Raw genomic sequence first — 25,235 nt, 5'->3', positions numbered from 1 at the left:
GGAAATTCCTAGGAATTCCAAAGTTAAGATGTCCATTGTTAAAAAGTAACATTTGAAAACTATTTTTAAATTATTGCCTTATATTGTAACTACACAGTGATTTCTCTGCAGAGTGGGATCAGCTAAACGTGAAAAAAAAAATCTTAAATTGAGCTCAGTTATGGCTATGCCTATGTAAAAGTTATTTTCTTGGGAATATTTATTTATGTATTACATTTATTGGCCTCCTCCATTTTATTGCAAAGTAACGCCTTGTTTCTCATTATTTTTTCCTGGACATTTTCCCCAAATTTCTGAGTGGGTTATATAGCCTTGGGACTTCAGCATAGCTTCTCACACAAATGTGGAAGGTATTTCACAAATCAATGCACAACAAAAAACAATCTATATGCGACATATATAAATGTTGAACATGTTGAAAATTCATCAACAATCATTCTGTGTGATGACCCGTAGTCTCTCAAAATAACCCCAAACCCAAAACATACATTAAAGTCCGGTAAGGCCTTCAACTTAACTTCACTGTTTTATTAGGCACAGTTTAAAGTCACAAAAGTAAATAATGTGGCAAAAAGAAAACCAAAACAAACCACATTGATGAGAGTTCCGAAGCAGGCCAAGAAAATTAGTCATACATTCCAGGAAGGTAACCGAGGAGAGTCCATGGGAAGAACACCAGCAAAGATAAACCTCGTTCAAAATAAACACTAAACTTTGACTCTAGCAATTCTGACGATGCAGTTACAAACTTATATACATGGGCTCTCAGCTGCAAGCCACGAGCAGGATCATGGTAATCTCCTGAGTAGACCTCGCTTTTCCCTGATCCTCTCCTCCCTGCGTGACCTAGGATGGATAGGGGATGGGCCTGGATCCTCCTCTGATTGCTCAGCTGGCCTCTGCTCTTCCCCAGCCTCCTCTTCCACTCCTGGAGCCACACTCCCACTCCCTGTTGGCTGTTCCTCCTCTTCCTCAGAGTCTGGCTCCACCAGGGGCATGACATTCTGTTTATTTTTGTCATTGGTTTAATATCAACTTCTTCCTTTAATAAGGTTGGAATGTTGTGATCACTCAGTCATTTATCCTAGAAGAAAGTGAACAAGAATGAGCTAGAGAACAATCAAATATACTGTAGTTATTTTGCATAAGAAGGAAACTGAATTCAACCATTTTCCCTTGTAAGGCATCGACAGGTCAAGATGGGCAGTTCTCTCTTCCTTGGCTGCTTAGGACTGAGTTTGCAAAAGGCTTATTAGCCTAACTCCGCTCACTCCAGGTGACTCCTCCCCAGTTTATGCTCAGTCCTTAGCAGCTAAGGATGTGGGTTTTGCCTCTCCTGTCTTTGGAGTTTTTCAATTCCAAAGGCAACCTTTTAGTGTGGATTTCCCTTTAAGGGAAAAAAAGCCTCCATTTGTCTTTTACTTTCAAAATTGGCGCTCTGCTTCTCAGCTGGTGATTGGAGCTGCCAAACAGCTGAGGACTGCTCCGGGGATCCGGAGCTGCCTGAAGAGGCCATGGAGGCTGTTTTCAGCCCTCCCGGGCGAATATTGCCCTTCCAACGACCGGAGGGTCGTTTTTGAAGAGAGGAGGCTTCCGCGGCTGTTCCATGAGCCGTGAAGCTGCTTTTTCACCAATCGCGGCAAGATAAGGAGTTTGCTTGGCTGGATGGCCATTTTTTTGTTGAGAGCATGGGCGTTGGCCACGCTTCTCTTATTGCTGCAGGGCTGGAAGCTTTCCCCCTGCAGTGAAGCAGGCAGCCACATAGCCGGTGGCTGCTTTATTCTTCACCTTCCTCAGCCTGCTGAAAGTCTTTAAGAATCCAGGGAGAGCACTGATGCTCCCTGGATGAAGATAGAAGCCTCATGATAGGTGGCCATTTTGAAGACTCCTTGTGGCCAGTGGCCATTTTGGACACACAGGTGGCCATTTTGAAGATTCAGTGACCATTTTGAACTGGCTTCTTCATCTTCTTCATCTTCTTCATCTTCCCACCACTCTTACGCCTTTGTTCATCATCAGTTGCTGTGACAGCGGCGGACTACATCGAAGGCGCTAAAAATCTATTGATTTCCCGGTAGGGATTGGTTTTCCTATTCTGAGGTAGACCAGGACCCTTGGGTCCCCGGCAGGGTCTGGTCTATTCATATTGCCCTAACTGACCCAGGAGGGTTTGAGTCCCAGTAGGAAGAGAAATCTTTCTACTGAAGTGTGTTTGGGCAGAAGAAAGTGGTGGTTGGTGTGGGGATAGAGTTTTCCCCTGAAGAAAATCTCATAAACCCCTTTGTGTGTTCTCCTGGCACAGATTGGCCTTGCTGATCACGATGTCTGAAGTCCTAAGGGAGACCAGAGCTTCTTAAGCAGCCAAGCCTCAAAAGGTGGCTCCAGCTGCTTCCACCAAGGGGAAACAACCTGTGAAGAAGGCCTCAAAGGCAGAGGAAAAAGATGCTTCCAGGCACCATCTAGCCATCGAGAAGCACATTACCAAAGTGCATCAGGCCTCTGCTCGGGCAACTTCGGCACACCCTTCTTCTCCTGCTGCACTCAGTGAAGTAGATTTGGAAGAAGCGGGACCTTCTTCCAGACCTGAGTTCCAAACTTGGTCCCCTAATGTATCCAGACGAGGCGCATCTCCAATCTATTCTGAAGGCGACAGTCATGCTGAGGATCTTTGGGGAGATGCAGCACCTTGGCAGGTGCATGGACGTAGTGATCAGGGGGTGGAACTCCCATTCACTTCTACTGCATCAACATCCCGGCCTATGGACCCTTCTGAGACTGATGTCCCAATGAATCTTCAACTCCTGATAGACAGGGCGATCAGGAAGGGCATATCAGAGGGTTTACAGAGAGCAACCTTTCACTCTTCGGCTGCCTCTGATCTTTCAGAGGGAAGATCCAGGGTGCGGACGTGGTTGCTGTTAGTTCTTTTAGCCAAGGACCTGTGCCTGCATTGGCTGAAGGCCTAGCTTCTGCAGAATCAGTGGCTCCTTCATTGGTGGGGAACCCTGATCGACCTGAATCCGATATGTCTGCGGATGAAGGTCCTTCACAGGAATTTCCTGTTTTTTCTGGTTGTTTTAAACACGTTCTCTTTAGTCCCTTGTTATTCAAGGCTCAAAACACTGCCAATTTAAAGAACGTGGATGATGTGGCCACTCCCATTCTTCCTCCTGAGGAGTCAGATGTGCTGTTTGACCAACCAGAAGCCAGGAAGGAGGTGGTTCCCTCGCCCAAGCTGTTTCTAAAGGTAATTAAGAAGCAGCTCGAAGCCGCTGCCACAGGGCCTAATCCTTTGGCCGCTGATCGCAGGTTCTTCAATGTGGGACCTGAGCTGACCAAGACACTTCAGGTCCCTACAGTCGATGCTCCGATCGCAGCTTTGGCCTCATCCTCATCTGCCCCCTCAGATCCAGAGGAAGTCCTCAAGGCAGAAGAAAAGAAAGTGGAACAGTCGCTGCAGAGATCCCATCTAGCTGCTGCCTGGGCTGTCAAGGCTTCCTCAGCAGCTTCCTTCTTCACGAGGACCTCGATAAAATGGCTGAAGCAACTGGGACAAAGAATTCCTCCATCGGATGTCCGGGCCCACCAGGACATTAACAAAATCATGGCGGCAGCAGAGTTTACTGCTGATGCCACCCTTCAAATCACCAGTTTTGCCTCAAAAGCTATTGCTGCCTCCGTAGCAGCCAGGCGAATGTGCTGGCTTCACAACTGGCAGGTGGATGGCAGACTCAAGTGGAAATTAGCATCTGCCCCGGTCCAAAGGGAGAAGCTTTTCAGGGAAGTCCTTGATCCCCTTTTGATTGAGACCAAGGACAAAAGGAAAATCCTGCCTTCCCTTCTGAAGTGGGTGGAACATCGGGCCGCGCCCTATTTCAAGCGTCCTCAGCCCAGAGGAGAGTCTTCTTCCAGGTTTCATCATCAGTCAAGACCTGTTTATCAGCATCAAGATCCACCTCCTGATCGCTCAGGCAAGGGCAGGCAGCAGTTTGCCTCTAAATGGCCCTTTTGAGGAGAAGGAAGTCACCCGTTCCGTTGCCAGCGCTAGTGCTATCTCCGTTCCCCTTGGTGGTTGTTTAGCGTGGTTTGCTGACCAGTAGGAGGGTATTACTTCAGACGCCTAGGTTCGATCTACCATTAGATCGGGTCTTTTACTCGAGTTCTACTCCACTCCTCCGAGGTTCTTTATTTCCTGCCCAGTATCTAGAGATGCTGGGAGGCAGAGTTTGATGGAGTCAGCCATCCAGCACTTGCTGGAACTAGATGCCATTCAGGAGATTCCCCTTGATCAGCAGGGGCTGGGATTCTACTCCAGAATTTTTATAATCCCTAAGGCCTCGGGAGGGTGGAGGACCATTCTCGATTTGAAAAGACTAAATAAATATGTAGTTTACAGGCATTTCAAAATGCATACTCTTTTTTCCATTCTGGAGAGCGTTCGACAGTGGGACTTCTTCACATCAATAGACTTGACGGGAGCATATTTACATGTTCCTATTTGTTCCTCCCACAGGAGATTTCTTCGGTTCTGTTATCAGGGTAAACATTTCCAATACAGGGCTCTTCCCTTTGGGTTATCTTCTGCCTCCCTGGTGTTTACCAAAATTCTTGCCGCTTTGGCAGTGCACCTGCACACCGTTCTGGTATGTCTTATCTGGATGACATATTAATAATGTCCTCTTCTTTTCAGAGTGCTCAACAGGATTTGCAGACTGCCATTTCAGTGCTACAGAACCTGGGGTTTTCCATCAACCAGAAAAAGAGTTATTTCTCCCTCATGAGACTCCTTCTTTTGGGGGCCATTATTGATACGGGTGTGTGTCAAGTATTCCTATCCCAACAGAGGCTGTGTGGCCTTCAAGGGATGATTAGGCACGTTCAGACCAAAAGTTCAGTCCCGTTGGACCTTCTTTCTCAATTGTTGGGCAAGATGATTTCTTGTATTGGAATTGTTCCCTGGGCCAGGTTTCACGCCAGAGCCCTTCAGTGGTTTCTGCTTCCGTTTCAGAAAGCAGGGTCCAGTCACTCACCGAGGAAAGTTAAGCTGCCTAGCCAAGTATTAATTTCCTTTCATTGGTGCTGTCCAAGGCCATGTGTAGGATTCAGTCTTTCAAGCTGGAATCCTGTCTGATTCTTACTACAGATGCTTCCCTATCTGGTTGGGGGCCCATCTAGGTTCTCTATGGGTCCAGGGGTTATGGTCTCACCAGGAACAGGCTCACAGCATTAACCGGCTAGAGGTCAGAGCGGTTCGTTTGGCCTTGAGGAAATTCCTTGGGCAGGTGGTGGGGTCCAATGTCTTGGTCATGACAGACAATGTGGGCACTAAGGCTCACATCAACAGGCAAGGTGGTCCCTTATGACAGGGGCGGGATCTCTGGTTACATGGGCTGAACATCAGGGCTGAGCACATTTTGTGTCTGATAATACACAGGCAGATTTGCTCAGCAGGACGATCATTGACCATGCAGAATGGCAATTGCATCCTTCCCTTTTTCAATGGATCTCCCGGATTTTTGGTTCCCCTTAGGTAGATCTATTTGCCTCATCCCTTAATACCCAACTGTCCAGATACTATACGAGGTTTTTCTCTGATTGTGAGATGAGAGCTCCCCCTCTAGCCATAGCACCACTCCTATCTCTCTCGTTCTTTCTCTCCCTCTCTCTCTGAGCAAATGGCAAAGGTTTGTGGAAATCGTTCTATGCATGTGCTTTTGTCAATCCTTTCTTTTTTTTAATTGTGGGTGTTGAGGGAACAAGATACCCCAGTCTTTTGAAGTAATTGAGATGAACCCACTGAGATGAAGTGAAAATTAAGATGCTTGTGCATTGAGCATTAGGCATCTCTTTTTCAAAGAATATTTGGCTCTCCCCTTGCCTTTCTTTGCCTGGAGGATGTGAACTACTTGTTCTGGGGATTAAGAGAAATCTCAGCAAATACATTCAGCCTCTGACTCATTGCTCAGATTCAGACTGCACTGCCAATTTTGACATTGTTAAGCCTTGTAAAACCCTTACTATCAGCATTATTTTTCAGGGGAAACAGGCACTTTGTATTGTAATTTTCTTCTTATACAGTAGTTATCATTTGGGCCTCTTGAGAATTCTTCTCCCTCGTTTTATGGACGGGCTGATTACTGTTGAGCTTAGAATCGAATAGAGCTGGGAGGGACCTTGGGGGTCTTCTATTCCAGCCCCCTGCTCAACCAGGAGACCCTATACCTGTGGTTGCCCACCAATGGGCCGGGGACCACTGGTGGTCCATGAGAAAATTTTGGTGGTCCGCAGAGAAATGTCACTCCCAAAGCATCTTCTAAAGCAATTAATCCAGGCTGTGCGGGAACACAAGGCTGCGCCACCCACATGGCCTGCAGGAACAGAAGATTTACATCGTTTGTATTGTGAACAACATGAGGTAGTGAGGGGAGGGGGGGAAAGGGCAGAGGGGGGAACTTGCCCCACTCGTCCCACACGCCTGGCTTGGCCACCGGGTTGCTTCTTTCCTCTTCTGCTTTTGGCTGCATGCAAGGAAAGCAGCCAAAGTCTTTCTTTCTCTCCCCCAAACTCTGCCAGAAATGAGTCTTTGAGACCCTGCAAGGCATCCTACTCCAAGAGGCTGCGCCGGCGCGACAAGTCTCACAGAGGCTCATTTCTAGTGGAGTTTGGGGGAGAGAAAGAAAGACTTCTGCTGCTTCTGCTGTTTTCCTTGCATGAAGCCAAAAGTTTCTCTCTCTCTCTCTCTCTCTCCCCCTGAGAACGGAGCTGGAGATGGTATCCTGTGATCCCAAATAAAGAATGATCAATCGGTAGGAAAACAGGGTGGGGAATTTTCCTGCAGACTTTTGGGGGGGATTTTCCCAGGGTCTCTGGTCCATGGGATTTAAAATTAAGAATTTGGTGGTCCCTGAGGTCCAAAAGGTTGGTGAGCCCTGCCCTATACCATTTCAGCTATCCATGCTTTTTATTTCTGCCCATGCTTTTTATTTCTAATTTATTCCCCACCACCATGTCAGCAACCTAAGAAGTTAAAAAAATGTATAGAAAGAAACATGAAATTTATTTTAAAATTATCAAGGTGGTTTACAGACACAGAAGTAATACCCATATTAATAGACCATAGTTGCGACTTTTTGATTAATGTGACTTTATTAACATGGCTGAGTTTTATTTTACCATTTATATAATATATTTCATATCTTGACCATGATTTTTCCTTCCTATCTCAGACTTCATTTTATTTGTGTTTCTGAGTTGGTCTATGATTGTAATAATATATGCAGCTATCTGTAATTTAATATGATGGTCTGGTTCAGACAACTTGCTAAAGACAGTACAGGTAGTCCTTGACTTACAACAGTGACCATTCAAAGTTACAACAGCACGGAAAAAGGTGACTTATAACAGTTTTTCTCATTTATGACCACTTCAGCATCCCCATAGTCAAATTATCAAAATTCAGATGCATGGCAACTGGTCCATATTTATGATAGTTGCAGTGTCCTGGGGTCATCATTTTTTGCAAACTTCTGACGCCAAGTCAATGGGGTAGACAGATTCATTTAACAACCATGTTACTAACTTATCAACTGCAATGATTCACTTAACAACTGTGGCAAGAAATGTCATAAAATGGGGCAAAACTCACTTAAAAATGTCTCACTTAACAACAGAAATTTTGAGCTCAATTGTGGTCATAAACGGTGGGATTCAACATTTTTTACTACCGGTTCTGTGGGCATGGTGTGGCTTGGTGGGTGTGGCAGGGGAAGGATACCGCAAAACCCGCATTTCCTCCCCAACCCCCCAACCTGCTTTCCAGCTCTGTTTTCCTGTGCAAGGCAACAAAAGAAGACCCAGCCAATCAGCTGGGACTCGGGAGGCAGAGAATAGATGGAAGCGGGGCCAGTCAGAGGTGGTGTTTGCTGGTTCTCCGAACTACTCAAATTTTCTGCTACCAACTAGTTCTCCAGAACTGGTCAGAACCTGCTGAATACCACCTCTGGTCGTAAGTCAAGCATTACCTGTAGATGGGTTCCTTACAACAGGCTGAATCACAAACCCCTCAACCTAGCTTTAGCTTAGCATGCAAAACCAGAAGACAGGTCAGAAGGGATGCATATTTAACAGCATTTGTGCATGCTGTTTTTCGGCATGCTGATTAGCCATGCACAGAATTTCATTTTATGTTCTGGTTCAGGGAACAAAATACAGGTACTGTAGTCCTTGTTGAGCAGCTTTCATACAGTGACCATTTGCAGTTATGACAGTGATGTAAAAGCTATTTTGCTTCCAGTCCATGCATTTACAATCTTCACAGGTCTGGAAAGCCAAGGTACGCTGAAGTAAAATCATAAGCACAATTGCTGTTTCACTTATTGACCAGTTTGCTTAACAACCAGGTTCCAGGTCCTAATTGTGGTGACTAAACAAGGAATGCCACCAACACCACTATTCGGTTTGGAATATTTCTGAGACTCAAATACAGTACAAATGTGTATACAGTAATCTTCTGTGCAATTTATTGCATAGACAAATGCTGTTAATCAATAGCAACATTCAAAGGCTTTTTTCATTTCAACAAGGATGATTTTTAAAAAATCTATTTGGGTACTAAGAGTAGAATTTTGTGTGGAAAAGGCTATGAACTCAGTTGTTTCTCATCTGAAAACTAATTCCTCGGTAGGTACAGCAATTCTAAGTACATTTTTGCACATGTCTTTGATGGTTAGATCTTCAGGTCTCAGCAAAGATCACCCTAACCCTGGTGTAAATTAACAAGTTGAGAACACCTGGGCTTGTTTTCTTCAAAGTGCACATGATGATCTACTGTATAATAATAAGATTTAGTGTTAAAAGTAGATGGAATGTGGAAGCAAGAATCAGATAATCATATAAAATTACATTATAATTATAGTGCCTTAAGGATGTCATCATATACATATGAACAGCTTTTTCAGAGAGATGTTTCCTTTCGCTGGGGAATCTGCAAAACAAGGAGAGCTATAGGAATAGAGACTTAAAACATTAGCAGTACAAGGAGCCAACATTTATACTATGAGAGGGCATAAACATGTTCAGCCATGACTTGAGATAGACAAAAAAGTTGCTACTTTTTCCCTTTGCCTCTTTATGGCAATGCCATGCCTACTTAAAATTTTAGTGAAGATCTGGTTCCATTCTACACAAGGAATGCCAGGAAGGACTTCAAAAGAATTGAAGTATTCAATTTAAGTCATGTATTGGACCAACTTGCTTTTCTATCTTAGACAGGTAAATATAATAGCTCCAAGGACAGGGGGAAAGTAAGGAGCACGTACTAAAGATCAAGGGATATACAGTATGGGAGAGAATCACCACCTAAAATGCACATGGAAGCCTAATATTGTTTGCCAAGAAAAGGGGTGAAAAGAGATGGGTAGTGATTTCCTCAGCCTTTTCTTTCAGGGAAATAGGTGAGGCACAAGTCACAGAAGCAGCTGGATCAAAGCTATACATGAGTGAAGCATAGAGCTGTGATGGTGCAGTGGTTAAAATGCAACATTGCAAACTAATTCTCACCGGCTCAAGGTTGACTCAGCCTTCCATCCTTCCAAGGTCGGTAAAATGGGGACCCAGATTGTTGGGGGCAATGTGATGCTTAAACTGCTTAGAGAGGGGCTGTAACAACTGGGAAGCAGTATATAAGTCTAAGTGCTATTGCTGTTGCTGTATAACTCCTTGCAATCAATATGACTGAAAACATCACACAGGATATTCCCTGTATAAAAATACAGAAATTCCCCTCTCCAAGGGGTAGAGATAGAAACCTTATAAACCTCTAAACATGGAGACATGACATAATGTAAATTTATATCCCTCTTTGAGAAAGAATATAGTCACTGATTTGGCTTTACCAAGAACTACATACAGTATTTGGATTTTATGGGACAGGTTTCCCATCAACTCCTTTTCATTTCCACACTCAAAAAGAAAAAAAAGTCCCTTAACGGTTTTTCTAATATCTGTGTTAGTAGATAGTTTCTCTTGCTTTTCCCAAATGGATTCTAATTCTGGTCTGTTCATTGCTATGAATTCTTGTCCACTTAATGTCTTCTTAAACAACTGTTCTTCCCAAATGCCATCTCAGCCTGTACCAACACTTAACCCAGTTACTGAATTGTTTTTTTGTGCAGTATCTTATACCATAAACTAACCAAACAGATTAATGTTCCATAATATAATAAGTAATGCATTAAAAAGTATCTCAGTTAACTGCACCTGTGTGATCCTGAACTGAGCTGTGTGAGTTTATATCCTTGACTTGTTGTGACCTGACCTTTTAAAGCAGTGTTTCTCAGCCTCAACCATGTTAAACTGTATAGATTTCAACTCTCAAAATTCTCCAGCTTTAGACAACCTCTTGCATTCTCTGCTTGCCTCAGTATTTACATTCTTCTTTATCTCATCCCTTTTTAATTCATTTGTTTGTATTTTTCCCTTCTTTTCCTCCTTTCCAACCTCCTCCCTATTCATGCTTTTAAAATGGCCTTCCTACTCATATTTTGCAACCAAGTAATTATCATCTGATGTTTCTTAATACAGTAACCTTTGTTTTCTCAGATCCACTCCTAGTTTAGGTATGAACTCTTTTTTTCTTCCTGGCAATTCTAGAATGATGCTCAATCATCCTGACAGAGGATCTTGCCGTTGTGTAGAACCAGTTCTGTCATACAGGTAGCATTTGTCTTATTTCAAGGAAAAAAAATGGAAGGACGGCAGCAAGTATTATATCCTTATAAAATATATGACTGCAATATTATCAAGCTAGAGATGTGAGATGACAGTCAGATGTGTATCAGTTACATGTTTCCTGAAGAAGGGTAAATATGCTATTCATTTCCAGATGCAGACTTACTACAATTGGGATCAAAATTTCCCTTGCTAAGCAAGATGGTTGTTAAGTGAGTCTATTCAATTTTACAATCATTTTTGTCAGAGTCCTAAATGCATCACTGTAATTATTAAATGGATCACATGGTCATTAAGTAAATCTGGCATTCCCCATTGACTTTGCTTGTTGGAAGCTGACTGGGAAGATGGCAGATGGCAATCACGTGACTTTCAGATGCTGCAAACTGAAGAATTGCCAAACACCCAAATTTTGATCATGTGATGTTGTAAGTCGTAAGTGTGAGGACCAGATGTAAGTCTTTTAGTGCTTTGTATCTTTGAATTGTCACTAAATGAACGGTTGTAAGTCAAAGACTACCTGTAGTCAAAACTCGAGAGACCTTGCTTTTCCTTGCCTTCTGAAACGCAAACTTTTTCTGCATTTTCTAGAAAGGTCCATTTATTTGATCTTCTTGTTCCCTTGCTTACTTTTCATATTATCTATAAAATGTGTTTATTTTGGAAACTCCCCAGTGTCCTTTGGTTTACCTGGCCTATTAGATGACAAGCAATTTCTTTGAAAGTTCTTTCTCTCTCTGATATACGTATACATTTTATCTCCCCTTTATGTTCCTGCTAGTTGGGTGCAGAGCATGTCAACAAATGCATGGGTCCGAAACTCAGGCAGAGAATTGCATTTCCATGGCAGGAAGTAAAACAAAATCTCAGTTGCAGTCTTCTTTTCTAGACAGCTGCTGCTAGAAGCATAGCAACTTTGTTGGAATCATTTGAGAATTTAAAAAGAATTTGAATATATACATACGTGTAACTGTCTTAGCCTCAGTATGACAGCAACTGTTTTTATGAATATATACACAGAGCGAACTCTGCTGTGCCATGTCTCAGGATCAGTTGCCAAGTGTAGATATGTCAAACTATCTTCTTGCTTGAACTTAAGATAATTTGTGCATGTACAATCTCTGCCCAAACAGATATCCAGAATGGGAGCAGAGGTGAGAGGGTAGAAAGAAGGCCATGGGTACTAGAGCAGCCCCTTCTCCTTTTTCTGCTGGTCATTCCCAGCACATATCAGCTTGCATGACATGGCCAAAGTGTAATACCCTTTGTTTAGCAATCTTGGCTTCTAGACCTAGACTTGGTCTAGGATTCTTTGTGATTTTTGCAGTCCAAGGGAAGTGTAGTAATCTCTGAGATAGCAGCTGATAAAAACTGAGCCATTTTCTGTAAGAGTTAATTATGATCCTGCAAAAGAAGGATTTCAGCATCTGACTCAAAGTGGAATGAATGTTATTGAGAAGGAGTGTTAAAAGATCAGAGTACATGCTGTCACAGATGGGGCAAGGGAAGAAAAGGAGGGCAAGGGTTTCAGGCTCACTCCAATCACAAGGAGAGATTGTTGCTACAAAAAATAGATTTTCCAGTGTTTACTCTGCAATATCACAATGGGGAAGAAGTTATGGGCTAGCCAAAATATCTGGTGGGTAGCAGAATGAGACTAAATAGGCTCTTAGCTGGTACAAGAAGGTTCTGAAGAATCTACCAGCAAGAATCACCAGTAGCCTCTAGATCCATCTGCCACATAGAATCCTTCAGCCTGCAATCTGTCCCCAGGTAAAGTATAAAGTGGGTCTCAAAAAGTAGAGGTCTCAAAAAAAATACAAAATGATGGTTGTGATTGTGCAATTGAAGCCTCATCTCTCTTTAACATGTGTCTCATGTAGAACACATGAAAAAAGGGCAGAGCATTGGTTGCCAAGATTGCAGCCTCCTAACTTTTAGTTTTTTTACTCCATGATACCCCATCCATATCCTACAGCACCTTGAGATTATGACACTGACTTCCACAAGCATTGTGATGATGTGCCTTTTAAGTCAGTGTTTATTTTTAGCAACTTCTTAGATATATTTTCTTCAGGATGAAATGTTTGTCCCTAACCTCATTCAGGTCTTCCAGAAGTGCTCCTCATTGCCACTGTAACTAAATCCATCCACCTTGTTGATGGTCATCACTTTTCTTCTCCTTTCTTCTAATTGTCCAGCATTAAAAACTTCTCAAAAGGCAGTTGTGCTCATATGACAAAAATATGATAACTCCAGTAAGAGATGATTTCTGCAACCACCCATTACTTCGTGTTCTTGGCTCTCTACGAGAGTCCTTGGCTCAGGACTTCTCCAGCGTCAAAGTTCAGAAACGTCAATACTTTTTCTCACCTACTTCTTTAAAGTCCAACATTCGCTTCCCACATTATTTCTTGGGCGCTGGTTTTGTTGCTGAAGCATAAGTTGGGGAAAAACCGGGCGCTGGTTGACCCATATAGACCAAAGCTAACCAGTACTTCCTTTCCCCCATCGTAAGAAACGCTGCGCAGGCAAGACCAAGCCAGGGACTCAGTCCATCCTTCCTCCCTGGGGGTTCCACGTGGGGGACACCAACACCTCCCCGCCGCTCCCCCTTGAAAGGAACTCGGGGAAGACCTAGGCGGGAGAATCCCGCCCCCTTTTGCTGTCCGTCTCTCGGAGGCGGCCAATAGGGCGCGACGACACATCGGCCTATCCGGGAATGCTTGTGATTTCCATGGCAGCGCCTCTGCGGACCGAGCGGACGAAGGTCTTGGCGAGCCTTGGAGAAAGAGAGAAGAGGCGAAGCAAAGCGGAGGGAGCGAGCGAGCGAGTTACGGCCGGCGGTCGGTCGGTCGGTCTGCGGGGCGATGGGGCCCGTGCGAAGCTCTCTGGTAGGTAAGGAAGCGATCCCTGGGCTTCGCAGGCGGGGTTTACACCGGGCAGAAGAGCTCTTCCCGGGGCTGAGCAGCGGCGGCAACAACAGAAGCTGGTAGTTTCCCGTCTTTCTCTCTCTCTCTTTTTTTTTCCCTAATTGCCAGTGGAAAAGAACTGCGTTGCCTTTTTTTTCTCCCGCTTTTGCTCGCCTATGCATCGGGAAAGGAAAAGCAACATCAGGAGGAGAGCTCTGAATTCATGATTTCGGCGCACGGAGAGGAATCGCGCGCTGCACGTGCTCCGGTTTAGCAGAAGGCAGCCTTTTGCTGTCAGAATAACTTGAGTTGGAAGAGACCTTGGAGGTCTTCTAGTCCGACCCCCTCCCCGCTCAGAAGGGAAACCCTATACCGTTTCAGACAAACGGTTGTCCCATCTCTTCTTAAAAACTTCCAGTGTTGGAGCATTCACAACTTCTGGAGACAAGCCGTTCCACTGATCAGTTGTTCTAAGGATGAGATTTCTTTGCTTGTGCTCGGGAACATTCTTTTCGTCCCCGCAGCCACTTTTTAAAAGCCGTTATCTAGTTAGGTTTTAGCTAAAGTCCAGAAGATGAAGGGTGGGAAGGCAGAAAAATAAATTGCTTATCTCCCTTGATGTTTTCCTTTCTGTTGGCTAGCTTTAACTGGGGGGGTGGGGGGATTGGTATTGAGTTGGCATGCGTAACATTCCTCCATTTTTTTTAAAAAAAGCAAACTAAAACTTTTCTGATGAAAGTGAAAAAGAAGTCCACTTTTACCCTGTTGTCATATCAATTTTCACCAGAAAATCTGTACCTTGATAGATAGAAATTGTACTTCGCTAGTGCTCTGTGGCATGGTATGCTTGCTTTTTTAAAAATAGCCTTTACTTAATATATTAGTTCCAGACTTTGTACTTCAAATTTATCTTCAAATCTTTCTGGAAGATTGCTGAGTCAGAAACAAGATCTGGTATGTACTTAATTTTTATTGGTTATTTTCTATAATATGGACTTGCAAATCTGCAACAGGACAAAGTATGTTAAAAACTAAACTTTAACTAGAGGCTAAACAGCTTAGAATTTTATTCTTTCTGTTTTGATACTGTAATTTCATGGGTTTTTCAGAAGGCAAACCCATTAAATTCAATTCTACAGATGTATCAAGTATTTATGTATTTCACATCAAGATGTACAGTGTCCTTTTAAAAAAAACATGTGCCTTGCTGGGTGGTGAATTGCTGCAGATTTTTGACAGAGACCAACTGCGTTTATAGAATATGCTCAATTACAAATCAAACATACATTTTTAATAAATGGGTGATTCCTGGTTTATGTAAACCTTGGGTTTTTTTTATAGCTTAGCAGGTTTCATGAACCTCTGGTTAGTTTGTTCCTAGGCTTTGGCTAGTTTTGTCTGCCTGTATGAGTCCAGAAAGTGAATTAATTTAAGAACTAGCTTAAGGGTGTGGTAGTTAAGGAATGAACCCATTTTCAGGGTTAAAAATACAGTAATAACGTTTAGCTGTCTAGTTATAGCCCTAGTGATCATTTTATGTTTAGGAGGGATCTTGGAAATTACATAGTCCAACCACCTGCTCAATGCTGTAATACACTTATTATAGCGAAAACCATCTGAGACCAGACTAAACTTTTTAGTCCAGTGCCCTGTTTACTCATTAGATTCATGATCCATCTTTTCTCCTTGTTTCAAGACTGCGTATAGGTAGCCCTTGACTTACAATCACAATTGAGCCCAACATTTCTGTTGCTAAGCAAGATTTTTGTTAAGTGAATTTTGCCCCATTTTATTGTCTTTCTTGCCACAGTTGTTAAGTGGATAACTACAGTTAAGGTAATAGCACAGTTGTTAAGTGAATCTGATTTTCCCATTGACTTTGCTTGTTAGAAGGTCATAAAAGCTGATCACATGATGTTGGGGCACTCCAGCCATCATAAATATGAACCAGTTACCATGCGCCCTCATTTTGATCGTGTGACCACAGGGACGCTGCAAGGTTGTAAGTGTGAAAAATGTTCATAAGTTATTTTTTTCAGTTCCTGTGTAACTTTGAACGGTCACTAAACAAACTGTTGTAAGTGACCTGTATAGCCTTTCCTTCTATAAGGAATTATACACTTGTGATACAGAGTTAGGCCAGGTTTATAATCATAATAATAATTATTGAACTCTCTGTTGTTTCTCTCAAATAGTTATGGGAGGGTTTTTTGGGGGAGAAGGTGCTAAAATCCTGCTAATGGTTTGAACTTATATTTCTTTGTGGATAATGATGAATTCATTTAAAGTTATAATACTGATATGTTCACATTACATAAGGCTAGGGGAGGAGTTGAATTGTAAAGAAATATCTTGACAGAATTTAGATGAAAAGTCAAATTTCCTGGTATTTGATGCAATATAAATCAACCTCCTTTTGGGGAGTGGGGGGTGGTAGATGGTTTGAATTGGCAGGATTTAGTATAAAAATTATTGCATGAAGTGATATATATGGATTTTAGATCAACATGCTTATTTGAAAAAGAAACTTGACTGTTGAAACTGTTGTTATCCAAAATAGAAAAAAAGGAATCAAAAGCTGAAAAAAAATCATTTGTGGGGCCTAAACATGATATGCTGTACCTTATATCTTTTAATTCCTCAAATATATTAAATGCAGTTGTCAGTTAAGAAAAAAATGTCCAACAGTTTTAGAAATATATTCAGACTGACTGATTGACACAAAGTCGTCAGGTACTAATAATCCAGATAGAAAGCATTTTGGTCTGATTCAAAAAAGAGAGTTTACTCCCTCCCCTTCCTGATCCAGGCCTCCCCCTCTCCATCCCCAAATTGTTAATTCTTTTCAGTAAATCCAAGGTGAGAAATACAGGCGGAAACTGTTTCTTAATTTTCAAAATTAGTTTCTTGGTTCTTTGGTTCCTGGTGGTCTCAATGTTTGGGTTTGGATGTCTGAATTTTTGAACTCCAAATTTAGTGGTGGAACAGAGTTGGTCATGGGATGTTGGAAGGAAAAAATCCAGATCAGGTTAATAAACCTGGGTCTGTTACAGAATTTTAAAATATTTTTCTACAGAAAAAGAGTTTTATAAAGTAACTGTTATTGATGAGCACTGTTATGTCTTTAGGACTGGTTGGAGTCCCCAACCAGGTCCGCTGTTTGAGCGGGAGCACCAGCAGCTCCCATTGGTTGGCTCCGTTTGACAGTCGGCTATAAAAGCCGGCTGTCGAGCAGAGCCAGCCGTTGTTCGCTTGCAGTCTGCCTTGTTAGCTGGCAGATGCGACAACCCTTTATTCCCTGAATAAAGACTGTTACTTGTATGCTCTGGTCTAAGCCTTGTCTGTTCCCTCGCTCCACAACACTGGCGACGAGGATGGGATCTGACCGCAGGCTAGCCAGAAGCACTCGCATTCAAAAGAGCTGAAATCGCTCTAGCGAAGCCACGGCGTTGAACCGCAGCCGCCTCGCTCACAGAGAGCCCAAGCTCAAACCGCTGAGATATGAGCTGAAAGTCACGGCGCTGAAGCCTCAGCCACCCACGCTCACAGTAGAGCGCAAAATTCAAACCGCTGCCGTTTGAATCTAGACACTCAAGCGAAGTACGGCACTGTAGCCACAGTCGCCGATGCTCCCCAGAGAGCGCGAAATCCAAACTGCTGTCACTAAGCTGAAGTCAGTTACGGCGCTGTTAGCCGCAGCCGCCAACGAGCGCAGAGAGCGTGAAATACAGACTGCTCTTTCAAAAGCCGAAGTCACTGAGCAAGTCTAAGGCGCTGTAGCCGCAGCCGCCAGCTCTCACGATAGCGCAAGCCCTAGGGGCACGACCACCCAGAGAGATAGTTCAGTCTGCCAGCGACACCGAGGGTCCCAAGATGAACGCCAATCCGGCATTTCAACCATTCAAACCCAACGAGGAGACGTGGGACTCCTATAAGAATCGCTTCAGCCATTACATCGATGCCATTGGTTTAGCTGACGCCGCAAAGCATAGGAAGAAATCGTACTTCCTTAGCTACTGCGGGGCTGCAGTCTTCGACACTGCCACGGCACTTTTCGCACCACGTGACATCAGAAGCGTTCCGTGGAACGAACTACAAGAAACACTTTCAAACCACTACTCCCCTAAACCTTCCCAGATTGCAAGACGTTACACGTTCAGGATGAGGAAGCAAGCTGAGGGGGAGTCCATCAACCAGTACATGGCCGCCCTGAGGACAGCAGCTCTACAATGCGAATTTAAGAATTATTTAGACGACATGCTTCTCGACCAACTCGTCTGTGGGGTAAGAGATCTGAGGCTCCAAAGGCATCTACTGGCAAGGAAAGATTTAAATCTTTCCCAAGCAGTAGATGAAGCCCTAGCTGCTGAACTCTCCACCCAGTCAGCAGCTGAGATTCAGGGCACCACACCCAAGCCTGGTACTTCCACCGTCCACTCGGAAGAGGTGATGACCAAAGCTGACCCCACAGAATTTTCTGACATCCATCGCCTCAAGCAGTTGAAACAACCACAGGTAGGAGCGAGGCAGAGAAACAGCAGTGGCCCACAACAGATCCCTTTGTGCCTAACCTGCGGAGGTGCCCACTCCCGGGCATCTTGCAGGTTCAGAAACGCCAGCTGCCTAAACTGCCACAAGAAAGGTCACCTCGCAAGAGTCTGCCAGGCAGCACGCGCTCTTCCTCAGAAACTGTCTTCATCTCCCAGCCTCCAAAGGCAAGTAGAAGACTGTTATACTTGCTACCACGCTAACCACACTTCCCAAACGCCAAATAAAATTAAGCTTTCTGTTTCCCTAGAAGGTAAACCTTGCAGCATGGAGGTTGACATGGGCTCAGCGCTCTCAATCATCTCCTGGGATACGCTGAAGGAGATTCAACCCAGACTGACCAGGAAGCAGCTACAAAAGTGTCACCTCACCTTGAGAGACTACCAAGGCAAGAACATCCCTGTCCTCGGGAAAGGCAAGTTCCTTGTTAAATTCCGAACCTTCAAAGGCCATTTGCCTTTAGTGGTGGTTAATGGTGCCCTCCCTAGTCTTTTGGGGTTAGATTGGTTCCCCTCTCTTGGCCTTAGTGTAACAGGGATTCATGCTGTCTCAACTTCGGATGTAGACACATTATTCTCAGACTATTCCGACGTCTTTAACAGCAAGCTGGGTTGCTATAATGGCACACCCATCTCTTTCTCCGTAGACCCCCAGGCAGTTCCCGTCCGCCTAAAATTTCGCAGAGTACCTTTCGCTATCCGCCCCAAATTGGACGCGGAACTAGACAAACTTCTCGAACAAGGGGTAATAGAACCCACAGATTTCGCCAAATGGGAGACCCCCATAGTCACCCCACTAAAAAAGGATGGTAGTCTGAGAATTTGTGCTGACTATAAGACGACCCTCAACCGTTATCTTCAGGTTAGCGCATACCCTGTTCCGGTCATCCAGCACCTGTTGCACACATTCGAACCCGGCACCATTTTTGCCAAGCTAGACATGTCACAGGCATACCAGCAGTTCCCTGTCGACAGCCACACAGCAGATTTACAAACCATAGTAACACATAGAGGGGCATTCAGGTGTAAACGTCTCCAATTTGGCGTTAGCGTGGCCCCAGGTATTTTTCAGTCACTAATGGAGAGAATTCTCCAAGGTCTTCCAGGAGTAGTTCCCTATTTTGACGATATTTTGGTCTCAGCTATGGATAGGCCCCAACTCCTCCAGAGGGTCAGGGCAGTATTAGAGAAGTTTAGACAGCATGGTCTCAAGCTCAAACGGGAGAAATGCACCATCGCCACTAGGCAGGTGGACTTTCTAGGATATAGGTTAGACGTCTCAGGCATCCACCCAGTGGAGTCAAAAGTAAAAGCCATCCACGAGGCACCCACACCTACCAACAAAACGGAGCTACAAGCCTTCCTGGGGTTATTGAATTTCTACGCTTCATTCCTACCCCACAAAACTTCAGTCGCTGAACCTTTGCACAGGTTATTAGATAAAGACACTCCGTGGCACTGGGGACCCATAGAATCCCATGCATTTAACGCAGTCAAATCGCTACTCACCTCAGAAGCCGTTTTAATGCAGTTCGACCAACGCCTTCCCTTGGTCCTAGCCGCTGACGCATCCCCTTTTGGGATAGGAGCTGTCCTAAGTCACAGACTCCCCAATGGCTCCGAGGCACCAATTGCCTTTTTCTCCAGGACTTTCTCCATGACTGAAAGAAACTACAGCCAGATTGACAAAGAGGCCCTGGCTGCAGTAGCGGCAGTTAAAAAATTCCACGAATTTCTCTTCGGCCACCATTTCGAACTCATTACTGATCACAAGCTGCTTTTGGGCCTTTTATCGGGGGACAGGCAAACTCCACAGGTACTGTCCCCCAGGATGACAAGATGGACCTTGTTCCTGGCAGCCTACTCGTTCAAATAGGTCTATCGCCCAGGTAAGACTTTAAGCCACGCAGATGCCCTCAGCCGCTGCCCCTTGCCGACCCCAGTCGAGGACCCCGCTCTGGTGCACGCAATTTTCGAAGTCAACGAACTCAAGCTGCCAGTGACCGCAGATGACATCGCAGCACACTCCAAAAAAGATAAAATACTTGCCCAGGTTCTGGACTGGGTGGGGAGGGGGTGGCCGGAAACAAAGTGTTCAGTTGATTTTACCCCATTTAAAACACGTCAACAGGAATTATCAAAACTCCAGGGATGCCTGCTGTGAGGTACCAGAGTCGTCATCCCAACCACTCCTCGCGTGCCCATATTGAAGGTGCTGCACGAGGGCCACCCGGCATCGTGCGAATGAAGGCATTGGCTCGCAGTTACGTATGGTGGCCCGGAATGGACGATCAGATCGCCAAGTGGGTAAGCTCGTGCCAACCCTGTCAAGAGTCCAGGGCAGCCCCACCAGCTGCCGCACCCACCAAGTGGGAGAACGCCAATGCCCCATGGTCGCGGGTACACATCGACCTGGCCGGGCCTGTGCATGGCAAAACGTTCTTAGTGGTTGTGGACTCTTATTCTAAGTGGATAGATGTGGCCTTACTTCCCACAACCACCACACAGGCAGTTGTTAAAGCCCTGACCCGGCTTTTCGTAACTCACGGGCTCCCGGACACGCTGGTCTCCGACAATGGCCCACAGTTCACATCCTGTGAATTTAGTATGTATGTCACGAATCTGGGCATCAGACACGTCCTCACAGCCCCTTTTCACCCTGCTAGCAATGGGATGGCGGAGAGAGCTGTCAGGTCAGCTAAGGAGGCACTAGCCAGATTCGGTCAGGAAAACTGGCATTCCAAGTTATCTCGTTTTCTCCTCAGCCAGCATACAACACCATGCACAACCACTAATAAATCCCCGGCCGAACTGTTAATGGGGAGACGCTTAAGGACTACTCTAGACAGACTGCACCCCCATTACTGTCCTGACACCCCGTTAGGGCCTGACAGCCAGGCCAGAGACTTTGCCTTGCAGGACTCAGTTTTTGCAAGGAACTACGCAGGAGATCCGTTGTGGGTGCCAAGGCAGATCGTGGCCGTCACGGGTCCAAGATCCTATCGGGTCCAATTGGAGGATGGTCGCGTATGGCGGAGACACCTGGACTTGGTGGGTGCGGCAGCTGGTGGGGCTGCCCTGGACTCTTGACAGGGTTGGCACGAGCTTACCCACTTGGCGATCTGATCGTCCATTCCGGGCCACCACTTCCAATCTTTTTTCCTCCTGTGGACTTTGTGAAAAAGATTGCTAATTCCACACATGGCTCATAAACAGAATATTTATTTTTATTTATAATATTTATAATAAAGCATTATACAGTTAGTCCTTGATTTACAACCATAGTTGGGACTGGAACTTTCCCTTGACTTTGCTTGTTGGAAGCCCCCTGAGAAGGTTGCAAATGGCTACAGTTGTCTTAAATACATTCCAGTTACTAAACGCCTGTTCCTGTGATCTGAGGGCCATTGTAATGGTTGTAGGTACAAGGTATTCTGTTCTCATTACACATTATTACCCTGTGGGTAGCTCGACATGCAACTAAACTCTGCTATTTTTTAATAAGCTAGACCGTAAACATAAATCTTGATATTTTATTAAAGAACAGGATAAGGTAAAACAGTGATGTTACGTATGCGATAGATTCTGTTTTCAGAAGAACATGTGGAAAATTAAGCTGGATTCTTCTAGAGATTTCTGTTACCTCAGAACATTACAAAATGGAGTCTGGCTTCTCAGGATGCACCTTTTTTTTCCAGAATGAAAGATAATGGGAATATGGGTGCCCTATAGGGTCAAACTTCATCAAACTAATTTCCAAACAATGAAAGATTGTGTTTGGCTACCAGATGGAGCTCAACACAGATTAAGGAACAACAAAAGCAATAAAAATAAGCAACTGTATTATATGCTGGAGGCATGATAGAGGGACTGGTCATAAGCCATTTTTTTCAGTACCATAGTAATTTTGAATGTTGTTAAATGTAAATGGAGGACTTCCTGTAATACAGCCTGCTTTTCTTTTGCCCCTCTGGATCTGTCTTACATTAAGTGTTTCTCATCTCTGGCTCTCCCCAGATATAGGCAAGCTTATGTCATAACTAGAAATATCAGGTAAAATATTTGGTTGGTTTGGAACCAGTTATTAATCTTCTGTTATAACTGGGCTTCTCAGAGACTTCTAAACTGCATCAAAGGCAAAATGTATCCCCTAGTCTAGGCCTTATTTCCAATTGTGTGTAAGGAGAGTGATCAAATGCGATTTGGGGAGACATTTCAATCTAGTAAGATGGCAAAGCACAACAAATAAATACTTGTTCATACCCCTTTCAACTGTACCTTTCCACAGTTAGAAAAATTGCATAGAACAGAAAAGGAGTTAGACATAGCAGGCCAAAGAAATTAAACAACTGAGAAAATAAAAATAAATACAAATCAAAGGCATGGAAATCTTCATATCTTTTTAAGAGCATCCTGGAAACTATTGGCTGGCAACAATGGAGACACCAAAAAACATAGAGTGTCCCAAACTGAAGTGGGATAATCTCTGGTTTCATGTTTCCCCTTGGCCTTCGTTTGTGGTTCTTGAACCATGCCCATTCCCAAGCTAACACTATCACACCCAAACCCAAAACATAATGAGTTGGGATGAACCATGTTAGCCTGTCCTTCTGGGGAAAGGCCAGGGACTGCTAAGATTGATCTGTAAAGTGAACAGTGCCCCTCAGCTGAGAAAGGTTGCTTGTCTATGATCTTTCCCACCTTTTCTAGGTTGAGCCCATGCCCCCTGCCCCTGATCTACAGCTTTCTTTTAGAAAATGGATTGTGTACCTTGAGAATAGCGAAAATGTCTCCTAACATGAATCCGAATTGCTGGAAATGTAAAAAGAAACACGGAACATTCTCTCACATGTGGTGGTCCTGTACTGAAACCCAAAGATATTGGCATAGAATAAAAAAATGGTTAGAGGAAATAATGGCAGAGCAAATTGAATTAAAACCAGAATTCTTATTGGGGATATTTAATAGACAAATCTCTAAAAAAGTCAAATATATAATACTGCACATTCTTACTGCAGCCAGAATAACCTTTGCACAGTGTTGGAAACAAGCAGATATTCCAACAGAGGAAATGGTTGTTCAGAAGATAACAGCCTGTGCAGAGATGGATAAATTAACCTTAGCACTTAAAGAAAAAGAAACATCAGAATATTATAGAAGCTGGGAATGCTGGTATGACTGGATAGAACAAAAATAGAAAATATATTAGTAACAACGTAAAACATAAAAGAGGTAGTAATTATATATTTGCAATAAGATGTATTGTAAATATATCACAATATTGATAACAGACAAGGAACCATAGGCTGTCAATAATAGAATTGCTAGTTTCTAATCATTTTTTTCCTTTTTTCTTTTTTTCTGTGTATTGTGTATGTGTTTGTTTGACATTTATTTGTATAATCAATAAAGTTTGTTTAAAAAAGAAAGAAAATGGATGGTGTGGATAAATAAACCCCTATTCCTATCTTGTAAGGGTGACTATTAGACTCATTCCCTTCCATGGATCAAAAGCACAAAGAAACCTCTATGTTCTGAGACATTATATTGAAATACCAGGTTCTGAAGACAGAAAACAAAATCTTAATGCTGTTTTCTGGGCCTCTTGGAGCACACCCAACTGGCTGCTTTTAAAAGTACAATATTTGCTTGGGATTCCTTAGTCTGATTGAGCAAAGTAGTAGCATTGATATTTGCTGTCAAATCACTCTGAAATTCTTTGCAGAAAGAGTTAAAAGTACAGTAGCTGAGGTTCACTGATCCGAGGCATCCATTTCCCAAGATGACTGAGGAAGGCTTTCTGCTGCCTCTGCTTTGTTAGAGTGGCAAGTTCAAGCCTGCTTTCCCTTCTCCATCTGCTGTTTCTGTACAAATGACTCTTCAAGTTTAATGTCAAACTGCCAGCTTAGCTCTGTGGGGCAATTTTGTTCCCTGGGGCTTGAATGGCTCCTGTGACCAGGATGGCTTGTACTCTGTTATAGTACAGGAAGTTTAGAGCATTCTGTGCCAGGGAAATTTAATTTGATTATCTGTTTTGATATCAAGTCTGTTTCTACTTTGGGAAAGGAGTATGTGATAAGGTACAACCAGTGCCTACTGACATCTCAAAAGGGGCCAACAACTCAAAAACATTTTACCTGCACTCTTCCCCACAACCCCTAATAAATAGAAGCCATAAATAATCTCTCAAGCTGGCTTAAAAATCACCTTCTCCCAGGCTGTATTTTTTCAGCAAATGGTATTGAATTTGGATTGTGCCTGAATGGATATTTCTTGACTCCTGCAGCTAATCAGGATATTGGGCTGCTCTGTTTTCAGGAGTAGCCAGCCAGATGCTTCTCTTTTTTTTTAACAAATTTTATTCAGTTTTTCACATTAAAAACAAAAATCTCTTTTTAGTGGACAACATATTTCCGGGTGATCATCTTTACATACAAATATGACAGCAATTATACATTCATATATGCATATTTAATTCTATTATTACCTTTTCCATTCCAAATTTTCAGTAAGGAGAGAAACAAACACATTAATTCTAGCCTCTGTCATTAATCTCAATTGAAACATCTTTTTGTTTCATTTCAATTATTTCAAATATAATCCTTTATTATTTATTTTAAAAATAAAGATAAACAATATGTGTTTATGCCTAATAATAATGATGATGATGATGATAATGATAATAATAGAAAGGATACCAATGTCTCTCCTTGCTTTTAATAGCCTATATTAACTTGTTAATTTAGTTGGTTCTTTAGCCTGTCATATTTCCTTTCCATTACACATTCTTTTTATAAATTCTAGATTAATACAAATTTTAACACTAAAGAAAAAAAACAAGTATAGGTTTCCCCCCTTTTACTGCTTTGAGTGTGACACCTCAATGATTAAAATATACCTTTATTCCTTCATCTTGATTCCCAAGAAACCATTATTTTTAAGAAGTTACAATAATAATCATTACATCTTTTCATTTGGATTCCGCAGCATATTTTCCCCACTTAATTTTTAATAAAAGTTATTAGTATCTACATTACCCTATTTTCTA

At 43.3% G+C, this 25,235-nt stretch overlaps 1 protein-coding gene across 2 annotated transcripts in view; it reads left to right on the top strand.

The window, feature by feature from the left end:
• The first annotated feature begins 13,424 nt into the window (after positions 1-13,424).
• Positions 13,425-25,235, top strand: part of TPST1 (tyrosylprotein sulfotransferase 1) — a 38,717-nt gene continuing 26,906 nt past the window's right edge. The window contains exon 1 of one of the 2 annotated variants that reach the window (XM_026708595.2): positions 13,425-13,622. The gene's annotated coding sequence lies outside the window, so the exon portion shown is untranslated. Of the gene's footprint in view, positions 13,627-25,235 lie in introns of both variants that reach the window. The other variant, XM_026708596.2, reaches the window with a different exon arrangement.

Source organism: Pseudonaja textilis, chromosome 1, assembly GCF_049901715.1.
Source record: "Pseudonaja textilis isolate UNSWEBS1 chromosome 1, rPseTex1.2, whole genome shotgun sequence".
Taxonomy (NCBI): domain Eukaryota; kingdom Metazoa; phylum Chordata; class Lepidosauria; order Squamata; family Elapidae; genus Pseudonaja; species Pseudonaja textilis.
This window is presented reverse-complemented; position numbering and strand designations above follow the sequence as displayed.